Source organism: Rhipicephalus sanguineus, chromosome 2 (genome assembly GCF_013339695.2).
Source record: "Rhipicephalus sanguineus isolate Rsan-2018 chromosome 2, BIME_Rsan_1.4, whole genome shotgun sequence".
Lineage (NCBI taxonomy): Eukaryota > Metazoa > Arthropoda > Arachnida > Ixodida > Ixodidae > Rhipicephalus > Rhipicephalus sanguineus.
The window spans coordinates 56,093,058-56,119,778 of record NC_051177.1 but is presented as its reverse complement, the minus strand read 5'-3'; the positions used below and the strand labels follow the sequence as shown (position 1 = coordinate 56,119,778).

The window sequence follows — 26,721 nt, the reverse complement described above, 5'->3', positions numbered from 1 at the left end:
TTCTATTGTACTGTCTTGTATTGTATTGTACTGTAATGTATTGTATTGTATTGTATTGTACTGTACTGTATTGTATTGTATTGTATTGTACTGTAATGTATTGTATTCTACTGTACTGTACTGTATTGTACTGTATTGTATTGTATTGTATTGTATTGTATTGTATTGTATTGTAATTAGGGCGTCAACGTACTATTTGGTGACCTCACATTTCCTCCACATTCCTTTGCACGCAGGGTCTAATCTTTACACGAAGTGTGTCTCGGCTTTAACAGTGCTGCTAGTAAAGGGAAAGTGTTCAGATCGATATGCGCATTTCAGGTGTGCGGGAAAGCCGGCCTATGAAATTTTGGGCAGAAAGTGCTCTGATTCTAGCCAACACGTATATGTACAGCATATCCTGCCTAGATGTTTTGCTATATGCTATAGCATAGATGTGCTATAGTATATAGGAACGCGCATTTATAGCATATGTACAAAAGGATTGCCGGCACGAAGACGACGGCGATTTGCGTACTACGCGCAAGGTCTCACGTATAAATTTGGTAGGTTCGTACAACGTGCGGCTAAAGCGTAAATATTGTGGGCTATCTCATTGGATTTGCTGAAAATGCTGAAAACTCTTTCTATATGTATTTTCAGGTGTAACACAACATACACTCCTTTCTTCGTTTCTCTCATTTCATTTTGTTAAATCCAAACCTCACACAGGCCACTCACTGCACGCGTGACGAGAACCTCGCTATGTCGCTCGCCAAACCCCTATCAGGTTTCAAGATTATAAAATTGCGCAAGCCCTGAACCCGAATGAGTCAGCCCACACAGCAGCGCGCGCGCTCACCGACCGCGCTGCTCTCGACATGGGCGATGGCTCCAGCGCCGACAACGCAGGGCATAAGGACACTCCAACCACACACAACGAGATCACCAAGTATTATTACATGGAGAGGCGGGCTTTCCCGATCCCACATTCAAAACTCAATCGAGCACAGGCAGTCTCGTTGCGCTTACTTCAAACCAATTCGTACCCATCTTTAGCACACTTAAATGAAATTTATCCACACAAATTCCCCGATGCCGCCTGCACCGCTTGCGGGCAGGCCGCTACGTTAGCGCACATGCTTTGGGAGTGCGGGTCGCTCGGCCCGACTTACAGCAAGGCCGAGTGGGATGCGCTTTTGCGCAGCCCAAACCTACAGGACCAAATCCTGGCCGTCCAGTGCGCCCGCGACAGGGCCGTTAGGCTAGACCTGCCGGTCCCAACGTGGGAGTAGCCGGGTGGCGCGGGACAACCTCTGCGTCTGCACTGGACTCTCAATAAAGTTGTACTCTCTCTCTCTCTCTCTCTCACGTGTGTGGACGTTTGCGGCGCACCACGTTTCAACATAACCAATCCTTTTTCCTCACGCAGCGCGTCGTTACGGGGTGTTTCTCGTTGATCGGGCGAACGTGACGTCAGACCAACAAATTGCATCTACAGCTTCCGAAAAGACGCACTTCACCATGTTTCTTTTTTTTTTTTTTGTCAACGTTACATAGCATCACCTTGTACGTGGGAATGCGCTACGAGTATCCGTAATCAGGACGAAAAAAGGGACGTTATAAGTGGCTCGCGGCTGCAAAGACGCCGCGTGCCGCTTATAACACGCCAAGCGAGTCTTCCTCTGAGCGGACGTCACCAACGTTGGTATTGAATTTCGCTTAACGTCGCCCCCACGACGCCGCAACCGCGCTGTTCCCGCAACATCGGTTCCGCTCTTTCGTGGTGCTGTTTACGCGTCGCGATAGAAGAAGCATGCGAACGGTGCCACCGGTGCCGCCGGCGCAGCTTGCTATTTTGGCGTGTTGCGCGCGCGGGTTGCAATGTCGAGCATCGTGCACGCGTGACGCATATCCGCCAGGCCGCATCGCGCGCGCCGGCATCTCTCTCACGAGTCTGAGTTGCACGATTGGAATCTCGGCTCCAGACACCGGAGACCGCTAAACGAAGCCGTGCGACCTACAGCGAACACGACTGACAACGCCGTATTTTCGTCGGGCCGTGCGAAAAAACTGAAAGGCAGCATGAATAAGTGGGCAACGCAAAGCCGAAAGGCAGGGGAACGGTAGAAGGAAAGCGCTTACTTGATGTGTTTATTACCCGTCGCGGTGTTGTGGTTACAGTGCCAGACTGCTGACCTGAAAGTCGTGGGATCTGCATTTCGATGGAGGCAATATGATAGAGGCCCGTGTGCTCAGATTTAGAGTCTCGTTAAAGAACCTCGGGAGTCCTGTCCTACGGCGTCTCTCACAATGATATTGTGGTTTTGGCATGTCATTACCAGTTATCAGTTGTCATCAGTATTAGTTATTACGCATGTGTTTACTGATGAAGCTTCACACGCGTATACTTAGATGTCAACCCGAGATTTTCATCTTATCTTCCTTTCTCATCATTATAAGGTTCGTCTTCTTCATGCTTGTGGCATTTATCACATGCGTATTTAGGCATGCAAACACGAATACAACCGATGGCGAAAAGGCAACGCAAATGCTCGTTTATTTATTTATTTATTTATTTGTTTATTTATTTATTTATTTATTTATTTATTTATTTATTTATTTATTTATTTATTTATTTATTGTCTGCGAGAACTACTTCTACAATGAGCTTCTATTAACTATATCTGTAGTTGAACTTCTGCGTCCTTCTAATGAAACGCATCTTTCGGCGAACCGCCTACCAGCACCCGAGGACTATAATTCCTGGTGAAACAAATTAATTAGAAGCTAAAGCAAGGATTTATATTTGCAATGGCAGTTAATGAAGAAAAAAAAAAGAACGTATCGCACGCTTTTCCTTGGTCGCCCGGAACTTGGAAGTGAATACAATTTTGAAAAGGAAAGAAAAAAATATACCTGCGACATTGAATCACGACGTTTAAGATGCTGCAAAGTTCCGTAAAGAAATACAGATGCGAACACATTCGTTGTTAGTGTAACCGGTTACATTACATGCATTATGATTCAAAGATTCAGTACAAGGAAAACCTCGTGCGTGGGTTTATTTTGCTGTTCTCAGGCGGACGACAACTTTCACCTTCCATGAAACTGCCCACACCGTAAGAGTTCCCGCGGGAACGATCCGCTGTAAAAGAAAAAAAGAAAGAAAAGGAAAAAATAAGGATAACAGAAAGGAAACCAGGCTTGTGCAAATCGTGAGACCGCCACCGCGTACGTATATGCGGCAACCCGAAATTACCTTCTTTAAGATTACTATATACAGCGGCAGCGACTCGACTAAGAACGGCCCGGCGCGACCCAAAGCAAGTCGTGTCAAGGCATACTCGCGCGCACATGTATACAGACTCCGACACGGGGCGCTAAGGCTTAAGTTGCGCGTATAAGCGGCGCTAAGCTGGAACAAAGCGAGGCCTTTGTTCCCCGGGGGGAGAGAACTTGGCAGCGCTAAGGACGCGGGGTTCAACAGCGTCGACGTGGACCGAGTTGGCCACCACCCAAAGCGCGACGCTCATAATCTTTGACGTCTTCATAACAGGTCGCTCTCGCCGGAAACAATGAGCGGCGCCGGACCGCTGTGGCCTGCCTGCCTCCTGCATGCGCCCTGCAGGACCGCACGCTGTGAAAGAAGAGGGGGCGTTGTTTGTGCGTGCGTGGACTTGTCACCTCGCCTCCCCCCCCCCCCCTTCTCCCGCCCCCTTGCTCCTATATAGATGTGTATACGTCTCCACGAGCTTCGCGCGCTCCCTGTTGAATAGAGCGAAGTGGCTGTTTACTGACACAGCCAGGTTCAGATTAAGCGCTGGCACAGGTCCCAACTGACGAAGGAGATTGCGGAGGCGTCGTCTTATTCGTTGTTTTTATTATTATCGTCGCATTCATACGTCTTCGTTCATAGAGAGATGTCGAGAAAGAAACAGCGCATCTCAGTGGGGCGTTAAGTGTGTGCTGTTGGCTTTTTTGTCACACCTCGCACCCTTATTTATCTCGCACTGACACACGTTACGAGGCGCGTGCAGATGCGGCCTTCATTCTCTTTCAGGATGTGCTAGTGTCTGCGGGTGTGTCAGGTTTTTACATAGAAGAGGCGGGATTTAGGAGCCTTTACTAAATTGCAATCTGGGTATGAAAATAGGACAGGGACTACATAGATGTATGCGAAATAAGGGCTAGGGAGGAAAATATCGTAGTAAAGCCTCATTTCCTCCAAACTCCAAGTGGACGAAGCAAGAACATGTATGCATAACGCTCTGGGGTACACGTGCCCCCATAAGGATACTATCTTTCAAATGCTAACGATAGGCAAAAAAATGCAGAATTAGCGGTGAATGGCGACAAAACAAATCTATCTATCTATCTATCTATCTATCTATCTATCTATCTATCTATCTATCTATCTATCTATCTATCTATCTATCTATCTATCTATCTATCTATCTATCTATCTATCTATCTATCTATCTATCTATCTATCTATCTATCTATCTATCTATCTATCTATCTATCTATCTATCTATCTATCTATCTATCTATCTATCTAACCTGTTTATTTTGCCGCCACCTGCTTACATATGTTCTTACCTATTTATCCGCTAATTTTTGCGCTAGACATGGCCGCTAGAGTAGGGCACAGTATAGTACAATAGTAAAGGCTTTGAATAAGAATTCTTCGTTCGGTTTAAGCGATGTGCAGAGCTCCACTTTTGGAGTCCAGGAACCGCAAGGAATCGAGGTGTTTGTGAATGTGGGCGCGGCAACTTTTTAGATTTGACTTTTCCGTCTGAAAGAGATCACGCCAGTTGAATATCTCCCCGAACCAGCTAGAGTTGAACATTCAAGAGCACTGCCATCCCTCTCTTTCCTCACATTCCTCCTCACCGAGACGTCTGCGGCGCGGTCACTACGCCGCAGTGCTCCATACGATGGCACTTATGTTTACGTGTCAGCGAGTAGCTAATTGCTTTTGCGAGAACAGAGAGCGCCGCGTAAGCTCTTTCCGCTGATTAACCTGAAATCGATTGTGCTTATGAGGGGAGCAGCAGCTTCCGCGGTGCAATCGTCGGCCTAATGTAGGCGCATTGATCCCGTCCAGTGATTTTCACCGCCGTGTGTTCGCCTTTTTACGTATTCACGTCATTGCTGTTCGCCCATCCCCCTCCCACGCACTCTATTTCTCTCTAGCCTGCCGCTAACTAGTCTCGAATAATTTGTGCTTCGTCAAAGCACGCTGCTCGGTTTCGCGTCGAGCACGCTTCCCCGTCAGACGCGCGTGTCGAACGCACTTGCCCAAAGCCCCCGCTAACGCGTGAAAGCCTGAAAGAGCGCTAAATCGAGCCAAAGAACGACGCAAAACAACAACAACGATGAAGAAAACAACAAAAAACATTGCAGGCAAAGGGGCAGCCGGCCGTGTATCATGCAAATGACCATCGCTTTTCCCCATAAATTTATGCGTCTCGGCTAAGCGCGCAGCAGCGCCGTTGCTCCATATCGTATAGCGAGGATCACAGGAAGCTAACATTTCCCTAGGCTTCCGCCCATGTTTCCCTCCCTCTTCGCTTCCCTTCTGTATAATAAGGGAGAAAAAAGTGAAGGCACTAAGGTTGGATATCCACTCGTGTTCAGGAGCTTGCTTTTTTTTTCGTAGATAAATAGCGATATTGAGCTGGCTGGGCAGAGGAAATAGTTTGTCGTTATATCGATGACTATAAATAGAGCTCCTGAGGCTTGGGTCCACCGGTAACCAAGGACAGAGGTGCTAGCACGAATCAAACATGGTTGGAAGCACGGCCACGGGCCTTACATGTGCAGTGAGCGGCAAAAAGTGCTCCAGTTGCAATGCTGAGCGCGTACCCTCGCACAGAGAACGTTCGCACAGAGTACGTGCAAGGGTAAGCTTATCTACGGTCCAAGTATTGAGAGAGAAACCATGACCATGAAAAATAAAAAGATGCCTCCACCTCCCCGAAGGGAATCGTGAGGAAATGCGAATGCATTTCTTGCGCCGAGAGAGGGTACCGTTGCCGTCAGACATTCGCCTTCACCGACTTCTGCCATCGCCTTGAGAGGCGCCCAGCCAGCGAACGGTCGAGAGTGAGGCGCGAGCGGACGGGAGAGTGGGGCGCAGGGAGGAGAGAGAGCGAACGGCGAGAGAAGGAGCGGCGAAGCACTGCACCTACCCTCTCCTACACTCTCTCGCACCACATGCTCCGGTTGCTAGGGGCGAGGATAAGCGCGCCCGCCCGCAGCTGTTGCTATGGAAGAGGGCGCCGCGAACAACGCCGGACGCCTGAAAATGCATTCGCATTTAAGAAATGCATTCGCATTTAAAAGAAGCTTACAGAAGAACAAAATGTGCCGCAGCGCACGTGCCACGCATCGCCAAGTCATGACAGGCAACTTACAGCCATCATTGAAAAGGGAAGTGTACAACCATTTCATTAAAGATGCAGTACAAACTTGGAGGTCCACAAGGCGTCGCTCGTGTATGCAACTACTGCACAGAGTGATAAATTGCAATGATCAATCAATCAATCAATCAATCAATCAATCAATCAATCAATCAATCAATCATCTTACAGCCTTCGCTTAGACGTAAGAAAATCCATCTTTTTTTCGGGGCTGCCAAGAAAGTGGAAGTGAAACGTGTTCGCTCTACGAACACTCTAAATGAATGCTGCTCCATGTACGATAGATGGAGAGGTGTTCCGAATCTGGACAATAGGTCAGTAACGTATATGCTTAAGTATTGTAAGGAAGCGCGACCTCAAGAACATTCACAATCATCGCTCAGGGCGTTCTAACCAACGATGGCCACAAATTTGCAGTCTTTCCTCTTCAACCTATTGACCTGATCCAGTCACTTCACAGATAAAGAAAGAAAGAAAGAAAGAAAGAAAGAAAGAAAGAAAGAAAGAAAGAAAGAAAGAAAGAAAGAAAGAAAGAAAGAAAGAAAGAAAGAAAGAAAGAAAGAAAGAAAGAAAGAAAGAAAGAAAGAAAGATCTGTCGCGCATACACGCAAACACATTGCAAACAAACAACAAGATTCGACAAATGAAAGCGCGGAAGAGAGATGGAAGTGAAGATCGAACGGCCGGGCCGCTCAACAGGTTGGCGCCCAGTGCGCAGTACAGCCTTCGCACGTTCCTCTCTCGGGGCAGCTGTCAGGGCGTGCAGCGGGGCACTCCGGGAGCACTTCGCGTTCTCCTTCGCACGTCAGCGTCCATTCCTTCCGCGCGTCTTCTTCCGCTACATTTTCTTTCGATGACGTTCTCCGGGTAAACACTCTCTTCCCTACCCCATCCCTTCCTTCGTGCCTCGAGCTCCCAAGTGTGGAGAGATATTTATTTATTTATTTATTTATTTATTTATTTATTTATTTATTTATTTATTTATTAAATGCGAAGCATTTCTTAGCGAACTTCTGCGAGTTTGAGCGTATCTATCTATCTATCTATCTATCTATCTATCTATCTATCTATCTATCTATCTATCTATCTATCTATCTATCTATCTATCTATCTATCTATCTATCTATCTATCTATCTATCTATCTATCTATCTATCTATCTATCTAGCCGCCTACGACTTTGTGCTCTCCTGGCCGTTTCGTTAATCGGATGTATACCTTGAGAAGAGGTTTATTGGCGGTGCGTTCCTGTGGTGACGCTCTGAACAAACACAGCGAGTCGGGGCAGAGCACCGTCCAGAAAGATGCCAGCGACAAGCAGCGCGAGGCGAGCGTTGGCGATACTGCTGACCGGCGACGCGTCTTCTTCTTCACAACCTAAATTGGTATGGAATAGCATGACCGTATTACGAACATAAATGACAGGTCATAACATGAAAATCATGACATGCATGTCATGAACAGCATGATTTACATTCCACGGCCTTGGGGCTCTTGCGGCAATTCCATTAATTTCATATATACCAAAACTGGTATGACGTGAAAAGAGTTCATGGCGAACATAATGACAGGTCCTAACGTGCAAATCATGACACGCATGCCATGTGCAGCATGATTTACATGACATGGTCTCGGGGCGCTCGCGGCCGTTAAATGAATGGATATATAGGAAAACTGGTGTGACGAGACATTTCGACATGGCGAACATAATTGACATGTGGTAACATGAAAATCATGACACTTGTGTCATGCACGTCATGATTTATATGCCACGCTCATGACGCACTCGCGGCCGTTTCGCTAGGTTGATATACACCAAAATTGGTATTGCGCGATGTGACTGTATGAAGAACATGAATAACAGGTGGTAACATGAAAACCACGACATGCATGTCATGTATGTCATGATTTACGTGCCACGCTCATGGTGCATTTGCGGCCGTTTCGCTGGCTTGATATACACCAAAGTTGGTATTGTGCGATGTGACAGCATGAAGAACATGAATAACAGGTGGTAACATGAAAACCATGACATGCATGTCATGTATGTCATGATTTACATGCCACGCTCATGGTGCCTTCGCGGCCGTTTCGCTAGATTGATATGCACCAAAATTGGTATTGCGCGATGTGACTGTATCAAGAACATGAATAACAGATGGTAACATGAAAACCATGACATGCATGTCATGATTTACATGCCACGCTCATGGTGCATTCGCGGACGTTTCACTCGCTTGATATACACCAAAACTGACATTGCGTGACGCGAATGTATGCCGAACGTAAATGACAGGTGGTAACATGAAAACCATGACATGCATGTCATGTATGGCACGATTTACATGCCACGCTCATGGTGGACTCGCGGCCATTTCGCTCGTTTGATATACACCAAAATTGGTATTGTGCGATGTGACTGTATGACGAACATAAATGACAGGTCCTAACATGCGAATTATGTTATGCATGTCATGTACGGTATGATTTACATGACACTGTTATGGTGCGCTTCCGGCCGTTTAAATAACTGGATATATACCAAAATTGGTATTGCATGACAGGAGTGCGTGATGAACATAAATCACCGGTCATGCAGTGTATATACCAGAATATACGTTTCATTGGCATGGTATATACCATATTGTGCATGCACGCGTGCATGGCAAACATGCGATATATGATGAACTAGATGCCATGGCATGAATGATTTCATACGGCTCAAAAATAAACAAAGCGATGTATGCAGCTCTTTGCTGGCTGCTTCGCATTACATCGATTCCCACAGTGCGTGGGATCTGCCGTATTTATTTATTTATTTATTTATTTATTTATTTATTTATTTATTTATTTATTTATTTATTTATTTATTTATTTATTTTCAATCTACCTTACAGGCCCGATTGAGTAAGGGCGGTGTCATAGGACAAATGATGAAAAATTCGGCAGATCCCAGGTATTGTGATTGTGGGAATCGGTTTCATGCGAAGCAGTCAGCGAGTATCTGTATTTTATGGCTTTTAGCCTAGCGTTACGAGACGGATCGACGTGTTTATGTAAGTGTAGTAGTTGTGTGCACATTGTGGGCTTACCAGGCACGTCGAAAACACTGGCGTTTAAAGGGTAACTTATGGTGCGACGTAACGTCAGCAGTAATGTTGTAGAGCCCATACGTCAGTATTATCGAAACAAAGTTCACTTTATGGTGCAGTGATCTGAATATCATACGTAACTTTCGTTAATGCATTTCGCCGGGTTCGAGCAACGCTTGAATATAGCTTGCCGAATCATGGGAACACAAATGTAATGTTTATTAGACTGCAATAAAAGCGGAGCCAACACTGGAACCACAGACGTTAACCTGACATGACTCCCGTATCGTAGGAGTACGCATGCAGTGCTTATTGCTTTGTCACAAAATTAGTAAGCCAGCACCACAACCACAATCAACGTTGCACCGATATTACGCCTGCATATTGTGTTTTTGCAAAGCTGTTTCTATACCTGGTATGGCTCTGTGGTAGCATAGCTGACTGCCACGCAGAATGCTTGGGTTCGATTCCTGCTCGGATCCTAATTTTTATTCTTTGCGTTCGTCCGGTCAACGTTGCTGATGTTGGTTTTTCTTAACATTGTCGCATTTAAATTACCAATGTCTGTTCTCGCCGTTCCTAGGTAGATATAAACTCTCAATGACCTGTGGCGCATACCCGTACACCGCGGCCCGTGGCAAACGGGTATGTGCCACACGTGTCTGGAGGAAAGGGTTTGATGACGTACGTGAGGATTCGCAAATTATTCACGTCATAACCCAACAGCGGTATTCGTCAAATCCTCTTATCCTCCCATGACAGTTTTGGTATATTAAAAGTTATGGAGGCGACCAGGAGAGCGGCCAGACGTAAACGGCCAGATAGATAGACAGATAGATAGATAGATAGATAGAAACGTTCGCTAAGAAATGCTCAAAAGGCAATCGGCACGTGACAGCTAAAAATGTTTAGAATACTAACGTGTTTGTAAAACAGTGAGGTAGGAAGGTGGGCGAGTTGGAAATGATGCATACTTGGAAAATCAGCGCGAACACAAGACACAAGACGAGAAGGACACCGTACGAGCGCTGCGAACCTCTGTGTCCAGCGCCCGTCCCGTGTCCTTCTAGTCTTGTGTCTTCGTCGTGTTTGCGCTGATTTTCCAAGTTTCTAAAGCAGTGTTACAAATAAAACGAAAGGGGGAAAGCAATGCTATCTATCTATCTATCTATCTATCTATCTATCTATCTATCTATCTATCTATCTATCTATCTATCTATCTATCTATCTATCTATCTATCTATCTATCTATCTATCTATCTATCTATCTATCTATCTATCTACAACGGGAGAGCGAGGGATGCAAGACGCCTTGTAAACATTTCCTTCATAAGGTTTCCATGAACCGCCACGGTGGTCTTGTGGTTATGGCACTCGACTGCTGACTCGAAGGTCGCGGGATTGAAGCCCGGCCGCGGCGGCTCCATTTTCGATGGAGGCGAAAATGTTTGAGGCCCGTATACTTAGATTTAGGTGCACGTTAAAGAACCCCAGGTGGTCGAAATTTCCGGAGCCCACCTCTACGGCGTCTCTCATAGTCATCGTGGCTTTGGGACGTTAAACCCCAGATATTATTATAAGGTTTTCCTATTTACTACGCCACCACCCCACCCCACGCCCCTCCCTTATTTTCTTTTTGCTTTTAGTTCTGCTTATGCGAAGCAACGGATTCGACCAGCACGCGTTAGTTTGTATTTGCGCACTATGTGGGTATGTATGCCTGTATTCCGGCTCTAACCTTCCTTCAATATGCATCGATCAGAAATACACGGAACTTTCGCGACAATCCAATTCAGGGGCGTAGCCAAGGGGGGAGGGGGTTCAACCCCCCCCCCCCCCCCGTATTTTTTCAATTTTGCATGTGTATATATACACGCACACATACAAACGCACGCACGAACATACATAATGTATGGTTGAACCCCCCCCCCCCCAGAAAAAAATTTCTGGCTACGCCTCTGATCCGATTACACCACCCACCGGCTCCGCCGCAGATGCATGCACGATGTTCAGCGGCTCAGCGTTGGCGCCGCGGTTGCCGTTGATGTCGCCGCCACGAAATCGGCACTTTAGGATTGGGTGGCAAATATCGTGTCTGAAATCTGACCGACACGTTGTGCTAGATTTGCGATAACAGTGACTGTTAGCCTCACCTTTTTTACAAAACGCGTACCTGGTTCGTGGTCCTTGGTTCCTGGTCCCTGGTTCGTTCCCGTGTTTCGGCACCAGAAAGAATGTCGCGTAATAAAGACCCGAGCCCCAGACCAAGGACTCCATCTTTTATTCTACTGCTCGTGCCGTACTTCTTCCTCATCCTACACTCAAAGAAAAAAAGGTGTCCTTTGGCTCTTCGCTACATATGTGACTCTCCCATACAACTCTCTTTAGAGAGGCAAGCTAACTCTCTTTTGAGGAGTCGTGCGTTCCACGACACACCTAAAGAGAGTCAACGTGACTCTCTAAAGAGAGTTATACATTGGATATATAGTCACATGTGTAGCAAAGAAGAGTCAAAGGACACCTTTTTTTCTTAGAGTGTAGCTCTTTGCTTCTTCTAGTCACCGCCCGTCTCATCAGCAATTATTATACACCAGCCCGAGCGAGTTCTGTTGTCAAGGAGCATAGCGCGCAGGTCATTTTGGCTTTTGTATAAGATCACCGCAATTTGTAATAATTTCTCCCTCTTCGTGCAACCATCTGATACGCCTGGATCACGTTTTTCATGCGAAATAGAGTTTATATAATCACTGTATAAGCAAGGCCTTGTTTATCAGCCGCTCCGCTCACCGTTATGAAGCTTGTTTTGTACAAAAATGGATTTGGATACCGTGCAAAGAGCTGCGTCTATTATACAGAAAGCACGTTCGAGTTCTGCCCTTCATTTAATTATAATAGCGATCAGGTTCCGAGTTTGACAAACGAAATTGGCGTCGATTTCACCTGCGGCGGAAATTGAAAAGTTGAGCGAGCGATGCATTTTTCGAATGTTTGAATATGTTTCCGATGACCCACTCACTGATGTTTGAGTTTACCTGGAATATACGTGGATAACCTTTTTTTTTCTATTTGTCAGCGCTTTCCAACTAGCGCCGCCGACAACTGCTTGTCGACAATGCGCGTTTAGGTAACGCGTGAATACAATGCTCCGGCTACGAACAACCATAATCAGCAAGTATACATCGTAATTAGGACACATCACCGCTATTACATGCTTAATTTTGAAAGTGGTGTCTTCCGTGCAAGAAAAAGGAAAAAATAAAGAACACGGTGTGTTTGTAAAGGCACGCCGTAGTGGTGCACCACGGGCCAGTTTTGCCCACCGGGTGTTTTTTGCCGAGCACCTAAATTTATGTATTTTGGAGTTCGCTCCCAATGAAATACAGGCCGCCGTAACCAGGAATCGAACCCGCGCCCAAGTGCTTAGCAGCGGCCCCGCCACCACTACGGGTGTACCGCATCCTTAACGGAGACCTCTATTTCTACACCCCTGTGCGGGGTAGCAAACCGGTTACTAGTACCAGGTTAACATCCCTGCCTTTTCATCTATTTATCTCTCTCTCCCTCTCTAACGCAGACCCAGAGGAGAATCGATCGCTAAGAAGTCCGCATGTACGGCGAAGAATCAGCTCGGTTTTCGCATAGTTTCGATTTGCTAAACGCATCCCAATCTTGTCGCATATCAGTTTGAAGAGAGGTGTACCTTTCCTGCCAGCGGCGGCAACGAACAATTATACTCGGACAGTATGCTTCGTAGCTTGGCCGCTTCATCATTACATCCTTAATTTTATATTCTGGTGCTATGCACCTGATGTTCCTGATCGTGCACTTAAATTTGTGTACTTTGAAGTTCTCTTTCATCGAAATTCGAGCCACCGTGGTCCGGAACCGAATCCGCGCCTAAGTTCCAAAAGCTGCAAAACGTTATCGCCGCTAAGGCGCCACGATGCGGCTTACTATTACATCCTTACTGCAGCATAACAGAGGAGCGTCGATAGTTATAAAAACCGCAATTACGACGAGAAATTAGCTCGGTTTCGCATAGCGTTGATCTGCAAAATTAATGCCTCCCGTTACGGCGTCCCAACTTGAGTTGGAAAAGAGGAGCGCTGCCCCGCCAAGGCCCACCACATTTTTTTCGGTATATAACTTCGCATCGGAATCCGCAACTGAGTCACGAAGGAAACAGCTGGCGAAGAATGCGCCGCCTTGGCCTTATGACGTCGTAACACGCGGCGGTGCGAAAGCTTTTTTTCCCACTCCTCAACCTTGTCGGTGCGGCGGCATTCGGTACGCGCGCATTCTCTTAGTGTACCCCACGGGTGCGTTTGCGGAGCTCGCGAACGCGCGCGCGAAGACCACACGCACAAACAGTGTAATGCGCGCGTCGCCCTTATCCCGCGGAGCGAGCCGCTATAAAACATAGCCACGGCAGGCAAGCAGCTCGCGCGGCATTTGCGGCTGTTGCAGAGACACTCCGCAACGATCCGACGACGAGCGGCTCTCTTCTCTCTAAACAGGTTTCTCACTGCCTCGACGAACGTTCGGATTTTCGTTCGAAGAAGAAGTGTCGGCGCCACCGACGCGGTATAAATTTTCGCCGCGCAAAGGAGGGAGGGAAGAAGCCTTTTATGCGACGAGCGAGCGAGCGAGTCCATGCAGGGGAGGCACGTAGAGCCCATAAAGAAGCCTGCAGCCGGGCGAAATTCCTCGCGGGCACGATTCCTTTCTGGGCGAGCACGAATGGGCCGTGTTTTGTCAAAACAATTCTACGCCGTTTCCGTTCGGTCACTTTCGAACGGCCCAGGTTCAGGGTCGGTTTGTTCTTTAGCGTACACGCGTGAGTCGACTCGGTTACAGGCTTCCTCGCGCTGTAAACAAGAAGCAGCGTCATTTGAATCAATTTACAACTGACAGCAGTGTCCTGTTCGAAAGCTCTTTCTCTGCTTGCTTTGCGGGAATGGCTGTTTATTAGGGCTGAAAGCAAGATAATGTCTTGCAATTCTGAAGTTTATTCTTTTGGAACTGCCAAGCCTACGGCACCAATGTGATATCGAGAATCTTACTGCATGTCGCGCGCAAAACTCTATCCTATTATTCGTGTTGTCGTGCAAGCAACACTAAGGAATATTCTTGCCTTGTGCAACGTCATATTAAAAAAAAAATGAAGAGGCATGTTTGAGGCAAAGAATAAAAGAATAAACAGCACCTCCTGTACTTCACAGGATAGTGATTTAGGGTCTTGTCTGCGAGGAAATACGAAACATCGGAACGGGCACATTTCTTTGTTTCGTTTTGTGCAATTAATCGGGTAAATCCCAAGTTTCGTTGTTGCAAGCTAAGCCCATAGCAGAGTTGCTAGTTCCGCTTATAGTAAACGGATTTGGGCTTCTTTTTCGCGGAGTCGCTTGTAGAATTTTTCAGTCGCTTGTCGCGTTTTTTTTTTTCTAGGGGGGGGGGGGACTTATTTGCTTTTTTCCAGCAAATATAGCTATTTTGGCTATCATCTCGTTCACCAATAGCGCGTTTGTCGATGACTTTTAGTAGTTAAGTGCTGAAGTCAAACATGCGTTGGGGGAATCAACAAGTAACGGTAGTCATGCACTGGCAAACGTGCATTCACCCGAACGAAAACAACCCTGAAGACAATGTTAAATAGTAAATATGTGCTTTCGTTCATAGTTGCGCATATTTCCGCTGTAAAAAATAATTCAGGTGATTTTTCAACTCCCCTTCCTATTTGAATGAATGAATGAATGAATGAATGAATGAATGAATGAATGAACTTTATAAAAGGTCCGGGCGAGGCGGGGGGGGGGAAGAGGGGATTAACCCCTGTCCCGTCCCACCCTCCGTCGATGATGACGGCGTCATGTGGGCGACATTTTTTATTATATTTAAAAATATTTTCGAGAATGAAAAAAAATTCATTAAATTTCCGCTTCTTTTGGGCGTCTTCGCGAAAGTCGTGGCGCTTTCTTGGGGCTTCTTTTGTGACGATTATTTGCTTGCTAGCTCGGTAGCATCTGGCAACTCTGGCCCATAGCCATACAGGCCAACAGCAGTAAAATAAACGCTAACTGACTGGAGTCCAAGCCCAATCTGCACGAGTACAATGGCTCCCATAAGCGAAGTACGCAATACGGCTTTCAGTAAGAACCGTCCTCTGCTCAGCAGCTAAGTTACTTTTGAGACAGTCTGTATCCTTCCGCTGCTCTCGCCTCAGCTTCATGGACCCGTTTTGCAAGCACCGTAGGCTTCCATCCAGCGGACGAACAATCTGCAACGCAATCTCCCAACTCTGATTGGTCAACGTAATGGATTCGGGCAAAACCGACTGGAACGACGGGCTGTTTAGACGCATCGTTTAAGCGTGGCCGTTCATCTCTGACACGTCAGTGAATAGGGCTGGAAACCCTCTTGAGCGTACCGCACATACTGCAACGCGAAATCTCGCTAAAAGAGAGTCCCGAGAACGGAAATCTCACATTACCCAACGCGGCAGCAATCACGAACGCTCATCGGCGTTATTGCCCCTCTATCCGCCTCCCCGTTGCTGCAACCGCGCAGTCATCTATGTACTGCTCTTCGCTCCGGCAACTATACAGAACTGCGGCGCCCGTCCGGCACTGACTATTTGCCTGTGTTTTGAGAAGGGATCGAAAGCTCGCATTGCGTAAAGATGCAGCGTGGGCGTAGATGTGCGTATAGAAACAAGCTAGAGGAAGCAAGGCGTGCGCTCGACGTCACTGTATGTACAAGCGAGCCAATAGCGTTGGCAAATGTACTCGTATACGTAGGCGAGAGCGGTGCACAGAACCACGCGTGCACATGCATGTGTGTACCGTACACGGACGGACAAACGGATGAGCGGCCGCGTAAGGAGAGACGTCGTCCCCGTCGAGTGGGAACCGCGGATTGCAAATCCCCCCGGGATAAATCTCCGCTGCGACCGGTCATTAGGTCCGCGAGGAGTTTTTCCTCCCTGCATGCGCATCTTTAGATCAACGCGCGTTGCACGCGAAGCGTGTTTCTTCCGCGAATGAGAACCGACCCCGGTGCTATAGCTGGGCTCTCGAGGCTTAAATACCGTCCCACTGCCTTCTTTCCCAGGGTTCGTTATGAGTTGCAAGGGTACGTGTGCCTATCCTCTTCTATATATTCACGATGACGGACTTAGGTCTAGGGATGAGGACGAAGATGAGAACGAAAGGAGGGGAAGCGAAAGGAACGACGAGGCCTGCTTGATTTACATGCACTTCTTAGAGGCCAAGCTGAGTGCGGACCCTTGCCTTGACTCTCTACTAAACTTGCTTCGCTTAGGATTCGTGGAGGGAAAAACTATAGCGTCGTATGGAGGAAATGAGCGGGCAGCGAGCAGCAAGCGATGTCTTCAATTGGGGGTCTCGCCTAACTATCCCTCGTTTATCGTGGCTCCCCGCTAGCTCTAAGAAGCACATTGGCAATTAGAGGAACATGGATAAAGTGCAGCCGTGCGAGCCTTGGTACCCTGGCCGTGCAAGCCATGATGACGCTGGGGTATCTGAGTACATATGCTCTCTCTCTCTCTCTCTCTCAAGTACATGACGCAGTTTCAGAGCCACGTATCTGGCAGTTGTTCTGAAAGGTACTAACAGACAAGTGTAAACCAGGCCATCAATAACACGTCATGAAAGATGGAACTAGAGATAAGCAATGCGAATCATTCAAAAGAAGCGTACCAAGGCAATTGCGCGTCATGCTGCTCACCTGCAAAGAAAGAAAGAAAGAAAGAAAGAAAGAAAGAAAGAAAGAAAGAAAGAAAGAAAGAAAGAAAGAAAGAAAGAAAGAAAGAAAGAAAGAAAGAAAGTTTGGCAGATCCCACACCTTGTGAGAATCGGTATCATGCGAAGCAGTCAGCGAGTAGCACTATGCTGCATTTATTGGCTTAGAGCCAAGCGTTACGAGGTGGATCGACGTGTTTTTGTAAGTGTAGTAGTTGCGTGCAGATCGTGGGCTTACCAGGCACGTCGACAACACTGCCGTTTAAAGGGTAACTTATGATCTGACGTAACGTCAGCATTCACGTAGAGCACATACGTCACTATTATCGAAACGAAGTGCACATTAGGGTGCGATGTTGTGAATATCAGGCGTAACTTTCGTTAGCGTATTCATCCGGGGTGAAGCGACGCTTGAATTTAGCTTGCTGAACCATCGGAATACAAGTGTAATGTTTATTAGACCGCTATAAAAGCGGAGCCAACACTGGAACCACAAACGTTAACCTGACATCACGACTGCATCGCAGGAGTACATATGTAGCGTTTCTTGCTTCGTTATAAAATGACAGCCAGCACCACAACTACAAGTGACGTTGCACCGCCATTATGCCAGCATAGACTTTTTTTTTTTTTTTTTCAAAGCAGTTTTTAGACCTGGCGTGGCTCTTTGGTAGAATACCTGACTGCCACGCAGAATGCTTGGGTTCGATTCCTGCTGGGATTCTAATGTTTAATCTTTGCATTCGTCGGGTCAAGTTGCCAATGCCAGTTTTTCTTAACGCTCTCCCATTTAAATTACTAGTGCCCGTTCTCGCTGTTCTTGTGTAGATGTAAACTGTCAATCACCGGTGGCGCATACCCGTATACCGCGGCCCGTGGTAAACGGGTATGTGCCACACGTGTCTGGAGGAAAGGGTTTGACGACGTACGAGACAGGATTTTCACGTTATTCATGCCATGACCAGACAATCATATTCCTCAAAGTCAAATCCTCCTACTATTCCATGTCAATTTTGGTATATTACAAGTTATGGAGACGACCAGGAGAGCGCCCAGACGTAGGCGGCTAGATAGATAGATAGATAGATAGATAGATAGATAGATAGATAGATAGATAGATAGATAGATAGATAGATAGATAGATAGATAGATAGATAGATAGATAGATAGATAGATAGATAGATAGATAGATAGATAGATAGATAGATAGATAGATAGATAGATAGATAGATAGATAGATAGATAGATAGATAGATAGATAGATAGATAGATAGATAGATAGATAGATAGAAACACTCAATGTGCCTAGGGTTTGCTAAGAAGTGATTCGCATTTAGAAAGAAAGAAAGAAAGAAAGAAAGAAAGAAAGAAAGAAAGAAAGAAAGAAAGAAAGAAAGAAAGAAAGAAAGAAAGAAAGAAAGAAAGAAAGAAAGAAAGAAAGAAAGAAAGAAAGAAAGAAAGAAAGAAAAAGCTTAATTGGACATATGTCAGGTTTGCTACCCTTCGCAAACGAAAAGGGCTGAAATATGGAAAGGAGAGAAGGAACCATGGAGGAAGGAATACAAAGGAGAGGACCTGCCGTCACATTCGTGAAGCCTCCACATCGCAAACACCGGCATCGAGCGAAGGATGAGCTAAACATTTCGCGATTTCCGTCGCATTGTTTGCAAGTGCATGCGCGCATCGAGCGAGTCGTAAAACTTTTGCAACATTTCGCGTGCAAGTGGCGTGCAAGTGGCCGTGCAAGTGGCGCAGTCGATTCACGCACGCTTCTCCTTCTGTGTGTTCTTTAAGAAAGCTGTTGCGTATACCCGGTGCAAATCGCGAGCACGGCGGAAAGTACCGGGTGCCACTTTTCATGTGTACGTTATACGTTCGCTTCATTGCTGATCACTAATGCATGGTATTTGCATGCGAAGCTCTCAGATGTGCGCTCTGTTGCTTCTTACTCATTGTGTCACCTCAGAACACACGTGAACTTTTGTTTTTGGCGTCTGACACGCCGTACATAACATGCGCCGAAGGCATCGTATCGCGTTTTTAGAGGCTGTGTCGTTCATACACTGTAAACCACTTTGCACCCTTAAGGGGGTTTCAAGCAAGCAAAACACCCTTTTTCCTAACCAAATTTGCAAAAATTAGGGTGTGAGGGTGCTTTCCTTCCCCAAAACAGCCTTTAGGGGGTAATGCTCTAGCTAAACACCCTTTAGAAGTTAAGGGTGTTATGTGTTATCGAAACACCCATGGCCCATACCACAGCGTGCCAGATGATAACTGGGACTCGCTGATTAAAATGTCGTTGGATCTTCGGCGAGTTTAAATTAAAAGATATGTCTCTTTTAGGGCTATCTACAAGCGTACCATAAATTTACGCCTAATCTCCTAATGTTTAATGTTCATTTATACGGAACAGAAATATCTCTACCGGCACTGAACGGCGGCTTAAGATACTATGGCTATATATACCAGATGGTCAGTGTAAGGCTGTGTAGCACGAGCGCTCCGTCCATGTGGTATTTTACAATACGCTTTGTTGTGTGTGCCGCGGTGTGGCGCGTGCGCACACCTTCTCTGCTGATGTCATCTATAATTGCATGTTACCGGACTGGTAGATTTTTTTTTTCAAGTTTTTCAGTGATAAGGGTGTTTAGGCCATTGGAAACACCCTATGGTATGGGTGTTTTGATACGTCAAAACACCCTTTTCCTAGGGTGTAAGTGTGTTAGTTATAGACACGGCAAAACCCCCTTAAGGGTGTAAAGTGGTTTACTGTGTACGGAAGGGCAATAAACTTTTGTTGTTATCGGACTACGTGATGTAAATTTTGTGTGGTGTGCGCTCGCTGCGTGCTAGTAGCTCTGTACGCACTGGAATTACAAACTTCACGTTCACGATTGCGTAGAAAATACAGCGGTGTCCTCTTTTCGACGTGAAGTTACGTCAACTACATAGGTTGGCGTTGCGCCGAATAGCTACTACGCTCACTCCATATATACAAGCAAAGAACCGCTAATCGGCCAATAGATCGATAAATCGGGTTACGAGAAAGGAAAAGCAAAGCCTAACGCCCAGCAGAACGCGTAAGTCACTGTTAGGTGAGTTCGAATACGACGATGCAAGGGCTGAATGTTTTTGATTACGGCACTTACCGATACTTTCTGTATACTGTTGCACAAAAGCAAACCACGGAGAATTTCAGCACGCAGCGCTCGGGCCTGCCACGCACGAACAGCCTGGTAAACATCTGCTTGAAACATTTTACTGCAAGCAAACCGCACAATACGCGCTAAGTTTACGCTGGGACAACAAATCTGCGCAGAAGCGAACCAGCGCGGAGAGCACGCCGCGGGGCGTCTGCTGTTTTGTTTGCACCATGCCTGTTTGTTTGCCCCATAAATTTGATATCACTTCCGCCACACTTTTCGCAATGCATTGGGATACGATAGGGCCTCTCCTGAGTTTTCCTTTCTCCATGGAAAGAAGGTAAGCTATAGTATACACACGCACCGAGTCTGTATAATATAGGACACTTGTTGACTTCACGTAGTGCAGAGAAACGCGCCCTTTGCTTTCAGCGCAGCATTACGCACGTCCTTAATCGATCTACGATTTCGAGAACAGTCTCGAGTGAACTAGGATCAATGCTGTACCAGGGGCTGAATGTGAAACGGGAATAGAAGCAGAGGAAATCACCAGTTTCTGCTCCGTAATAATTCTGAAGATTTCGGTGCCTCGTGTCAACGCTTTTCTGGAAGCGTTCCTTGGACGATTCAAGCTGGAACGTCGTGACAGTTTTTTTTAGCAGATATCGGGGACAGATACTATCGAAGGTGGTGCAGTCCTTAAAAGTTGAGCTGACGACTCACAAAAATTCGGCGTTACATTCAATTGTTTGTCATCAGAAAGTTCGATGAGTGCTACAGCACAGCAACTGAAACGCGACAGAATTTCTATATAGTAGCTGTTGCGAGGGGTACGCCTTAGAAAGTTCTCTTTAATACAAGGCTCGGCCACTGTTGGGCACTGCGCAAAAACGGATGGGCTCTTGCAAATGCAAGAAGAGTACAAAATCACACTTCAGATTTTGGTAACTTTAACAGGCCTGCTTTGACTCAATTTTTTGCCACAAATACTATTGTACAAAGCCAGGTATGCAGTCGATGTGAGCCATACCCTAGCGCACCTGAAAACCTTTCAAGTATTTAAAGAAACCTTGGGGTCATCAAGAATAGCCTTTGGAGCGGTAGTCACGCCCCCATCGGCTGGCTCATGACCATCGTTCCCAAGAGTTGCCTTCGCAGAAGAATTAGAATGGCACGCTAATAAATAGTAGAGTGCTTAGTAGAGGCTATAAAGCTCAGGCCATTACGCTAAGGCTCTTACAAACAAGAACCTAGCGAACCCGCTATTAATCAACAAGATTTATCCGGAGTTCTCTACTCCTACAAGATGAGATAAACGCAACAACATAGATCTTAGTCATATGCTCTGGCGTTGCTCCGCGTTACGCAGTGACAAGGACAACACTGAAGAGCGGTGGGACGCAGCACTACGCAGTCTCACATTAGATGGCCAGTCCAACGGGCCGACGAAGAGGCCGTAAGGCTAGGCCTTTCGGTAGGAAACTAGCGCGACCTAATGGACCAAAGTTTTCCATCCATGTCATGCACGATATGCTCCACGCTACAAATCTCCAGTTTGTTGTTTTTTATTGATCGTACTAACGAGGGACAAACAGCAGATATCGCTCGCAATCGTACTTCACGTTTAGATGGAAATCGAAACTATATGACAGTTCGTGTTACTCACTTTCCGTTCTGTTCTGCTCCAACTGGCTTGATGTGGTGAGGTTGAATCACCTCGGCTACTCCATTTCTATAAGTTCCGCAGCGAAAAAAAAAAGTGGTTTTGTAAAAACAAAAACGAACAATTAAAAAAAAGACATATAGCGAACTGAAATAAGTAAAGAAAATAACACGGTAAGGTACGTTTTCATAGTATAGGCTGAACGGCCATCAGTGATGAAACTAACACGAGATGCTGCTCGAAGAGAATATCTTCAAGGAGAAAAGTGCGTTTGGTGCAATTGCGTGCGTACCGCGAGTCCTCGTGTGACGTCAGCGCAAGAAGCATAAAAAATGAAGACATATACAAAGAAAGAGAGACAGAGAGAAAGTGAGTAAAATACGTGTAGTACAGATAAGGCGGCGATCGGGTGGTCACTTTTAGACGTCCCTATAGATCTGTTAAGCAAGCATTCAGAGATACGGTCTATACAGCGCGCGTTGCTGTTTGTGGGCTCTTTTCTTTTTTTAATCTCTACTTTCACCAGAAGCATCTCTCCGAAACATGACGCCTCGTCAACAAAAAAGCAGAATGGCATGATTCAGTTGTCGCTTGTCTCCCGCAGCGACCTCTCGCGAAAGTCTTCCCACACAAATAGCGAAGCCGACATTGGAGTTGTTTAGGGGGGCGCCTTTTTTCTACGCCGCCAAGGCCTACTGACGCGTCATGCTCCAATATCTGATCTTGTTTTCTGCTTTCGTGCAGTACTACGGGAAGCGAAGCCTTTTCGACGCTATACCTGCTGCTGAATGCACGACGAACCATTCTGTGTTGCCGACACTTTTGAAGAGTCGCGATCATCAAAAAGCAGATTAACGCCAGCAACGCATTTTATCACGATGCGGAGACTCCGTGCTGCTAAGTTGTAGGCATAAAACCCAAGTAAGACAGAAGTCCAGGGGAAGATGGAGACTTGAAGTGATAATACATCGTTGAACTTTCAGTGTCGCTGTAGCCTCGATATCTTGAATGAAACCGTTCAAGGTCATTCACGCACCCAGCTCTACCACACTAATTCTGCTACACTAATAAAAAATAAGTTACATTAAATTAGCTTGTTCAAACTCGCGAAGCTGTGCAGTGGGTTTTGAGGGACGCGTGCTCCTAAAGTATGATACGTATGCTTTTTTTTTATAACACGAAAGTGTTTTATGCCGGGGTCCACCAAAACTTCAGTGACGTATTTCCGTCACGGAAATGACGTCGAAAAATATACACGATCAGATGGCAAAGAAAAAAGGTACCGTCAACGGGCATCGAACCCACGACCGCTCGGTCCGCAACAACAGATGCCGGGCACGCTATCCTCTGCGCCACGGTCACAGAGTGTGGAGGCTTTACGAACGCGCCTTTTATATTTACCACTCTCCCGGTCGGCTGGGTGGTGTTGACCTCTGGGAGTGGTAAGGTAAAGTAATTCATCATTACTGTGGCCTCCGCGACTAGCACCTGCAACGCGTTACGCGTCCGCTTTATTCGGCGCGTTTTCAATAGAAGTTGAATTTTGTCAATATCTCAACACAACGCGAGGTGGCGACCTTTGCCCAAGCGTCGTAAAAGCGTCCGCCTCGCTCATAGCATCGCGCTAATCCAAACTATGGTGGCTATCCAAACCAAAAATAGCTCTGCGACGCGTGCCTGCCTCACCTGGCTGTAACACCGCGTTCCATGCTCACGCGCTCGCCCCGAGAAAAATCGCGGCCGGGCTACCGGGGCGGCACGACGCGCTTTGCGTTTCCCTCTAGTCCGGCCGTGGTGTTCAATCACATTTTAACATGCCGAGGGATGGCGACCAAGTTTTGTGTCCAATATGCGACGCTCTTCTGGCTATCGCTCCTCGTTCTCTGATTACGCTTTCACCGTTAACTACTACAGCTACCACATTTAACCACTTCATTTAACATGGACGTTAGTCGTCGGAATGGAGATGTACCACCAATCATCAAAGTGGGCGCATCTGCCAGACATCAAATACATTGTGCAAACTCTCTTATATCAGTGTACACTAAGCATTCAGTTGCTTCTGTAAGGGCACGCTTTACTTTCGTGTTATTCCGATTCCTATGACGGAGGGATAAACCGTGGTTTTTTACATTTCGCCACCATCATAACGCAGTCGCTGCAGCTGGGATGTCAAAACCACAACCTTGGGTCTCAGCAAGGTCATATCCACCCATTCGCAACGGTGGATCCATGTAGCATGGATGTATTGAACAGTAGTGTCCGATTAATAACTGACAACGAACAGCTGCGGATCTGTCAGAAGAGAGGGCCCACGCATTTTTTTATAGCGTTCTCGGCAACTCTGGGTTTATATTGGCAGGTTACGCTTCACATGAGATGCGTCCTGAAAGAACAAGTGACGGCGCGGTTGGGCCTGGCGTAAATTTGTCTAAAGCCGCGCGACAACAGTTATCAGCGCCACCAACTTGCAAGACAGCTCACGAGCATCCGTACAGTATAGTCAGTCCATCCTAAAAATGTCCCGTCGCTTCGACGGCGTCGTACGCAACTGATCCGGCGGCGGCGGCAGGCCCTTTCTAGACGCCGCGCGCGATGACGCCATACCGGCCGACGGGTTGTTTACAATCGACGATTCCACTTTTATCACCGCTGCGCAACGGCACAACCCCTTTGACAATGAAAGGCCGCGCTATCTGGCACGCCTCTCTTCTTTAAGTCGTCGCCGAGGCGCCGTACAGTTGTGTGTGTGCGTGTGTGCCGGGCTGCAGGCGCCGCGGCGTCGCGTTCTCTTCTGACGCCGCGTTGGGTATGAGAGGAGCTCGCAAGCAAGCGAGCAAGCGTCGTCCTTCTCGTACCGTCGGTTGTCCTTGCTTGTCGAGTGAAGCCTGACTCACTCAGCTGTGCAGCCGCAACTCTCTACACGGCTCCGAGAGTGCGGCGCCCCGAGCAGCCACTCCCACACGGCAGATGTGGCTGTACTCTCGGCCGTTTGCATGGTCTTGGCTGAGTTGGGCGCTCGCGGGAAACTTCCCGGCGCTTCGCAACGGCCTTGTATACGCCCGTCGAAGGGTGTGCCGGCAGTTTACAAGGTATGATTGATAAATAAATAAATAAATAAATAAATAAATAAATAAATAAATAAATAAATAAATAAATAAATGTGTGATCACTTATGATCAACGGAAAGCTGGTAGTTCATTACGGACCGCCCACCAAGGTGGTTAAGTGGCTACAAAGTCACAGAGCTCGTTACAGGCTGTATCGCGGGTATGATTCCCACGCGCGTTGGTCTCATTTTGATGCAGCGGAGTGTGCATATGCGACATGTCGACCGTGGTGTGCTCGATAACTCGTATCGAAACTATTTCGTGACCTTTTCCAAAGCTGCGCTTGTATATACCTGACGAAAAACGATATAAACCGACGATTGTCCCACATGTGGAGCCCTTATCTTTTACGCAACGGTAGAACGCCCCCCTGCAAGCATACTCCACCCCCCACCCCCCTCTCACCCGCATTGTACATTCCTCGTGTGCCTCAGAGCAGTGCATAGGAAGGCGCACCCATCGCGACCGCGGCTCCTTCGAGGTCTGCCTGGCACTCGTCCGGCGGGCAGCGGTCTTCGCTGAGGACCTGGAAGGCTGCGTATTCGACGCTGTTACAAGGACGTGTCGTCCCTCACGCAAGCACCGAAGTAAACTCCTGAATGGCCTCTTGATAATACTGTGTGTAGATTGCGTAAATATTACATTATACGACCCCTCTTCTAGGGCCCCGCTGGCCACAGCGGCTCGCCGGACGTGGATCAGGTTCGCCAGATGACTTCCCACGGACAGATCGGCCAGTCGCGCCTCCCACGACCACGTTCATGTTTGTGTATTGCCAGAGTCGACCGAGACTTGTCTCTCGGTGCAGATGTATGTTACATGCTGCGGTGAATGACCGAATTGCGAATTTGAAAATGACTTTGCGGATTGGAAAAAAAAAATATTCTGACGTGCCCTATGTGGCTCAGAACAATTAATACTGCGCTAATTGGAGACGCGTAGCGCCTATGCTTAGTTTTTTAATACTTGGTGCTTTTTTTTTATCTGAAACACTCTGTATATGTTGAGTTTAACGATAAGCTGGAGACGATAGCATAGCTCACGCACGGCTTGTATATTGTTACTCAAGGTGCGCGTTGGCCGTTTAAAAGACATCTTACACGTCGCGATCGTGCAGCCTATAGACAAGCACACCACACGTACACTAAAGCTCTTCATCAATTCAACATCAACGGTGAACTCTTTATTCTCCTCTAACAGACTGCCAGCTCTCCATTTCGGACCACCGGGCTAGCTATAGCACCAAATTACACATCTTATACATTAAAAACAACTCCGGCACCAACTTCCGCCCGAACGTGCTTCACATCGCGTGCCTGTCGCTTCGACGAGAAGTTTAAAGGTCCTCTTCCAAGCGAGCCCACTAGGCGAACCACCAGGTAACCATTTCACATCAGGTATGCAAAACTCCATCTCACAACCCCTCGAACAAAAAGGCAATAGCAACCGATCGCAGTGGGGGTGGGGTATAGTATAGCCCCATCCATCCTGCCGCTGACGCGAGTTGCATAGAAAAACGATAAGCTAGACCTCTTCTCCCGATC

At 47.0% G+C, this 26,721-nt stretch overlaps 1 long non-coding RNA gene across 1 annotated transcript; it reads right to left on the bottom strand.

Annotated features, from left to right (window-relative positions):
• Positions 1-3,041: 3,041 nt before the first annotated feature.
• LOC119383000 (uncharacterized) lies at positions 3,042-24,610 on the bottom strand. The gene is made up of 3 exons (XR_005181592.1): positions 24,564-24,610; positions 22,071-22,136; positions 3,042-3,127 (listed from the first exon to the last, which is right to left on the bottom strand). It is a non-coding gene; the product is annotated as an uncharacterized LOC119383000 (long non-coding RNA).
• Positions 24,611-26,721: the final 2,111 nt, after the last annotated feature.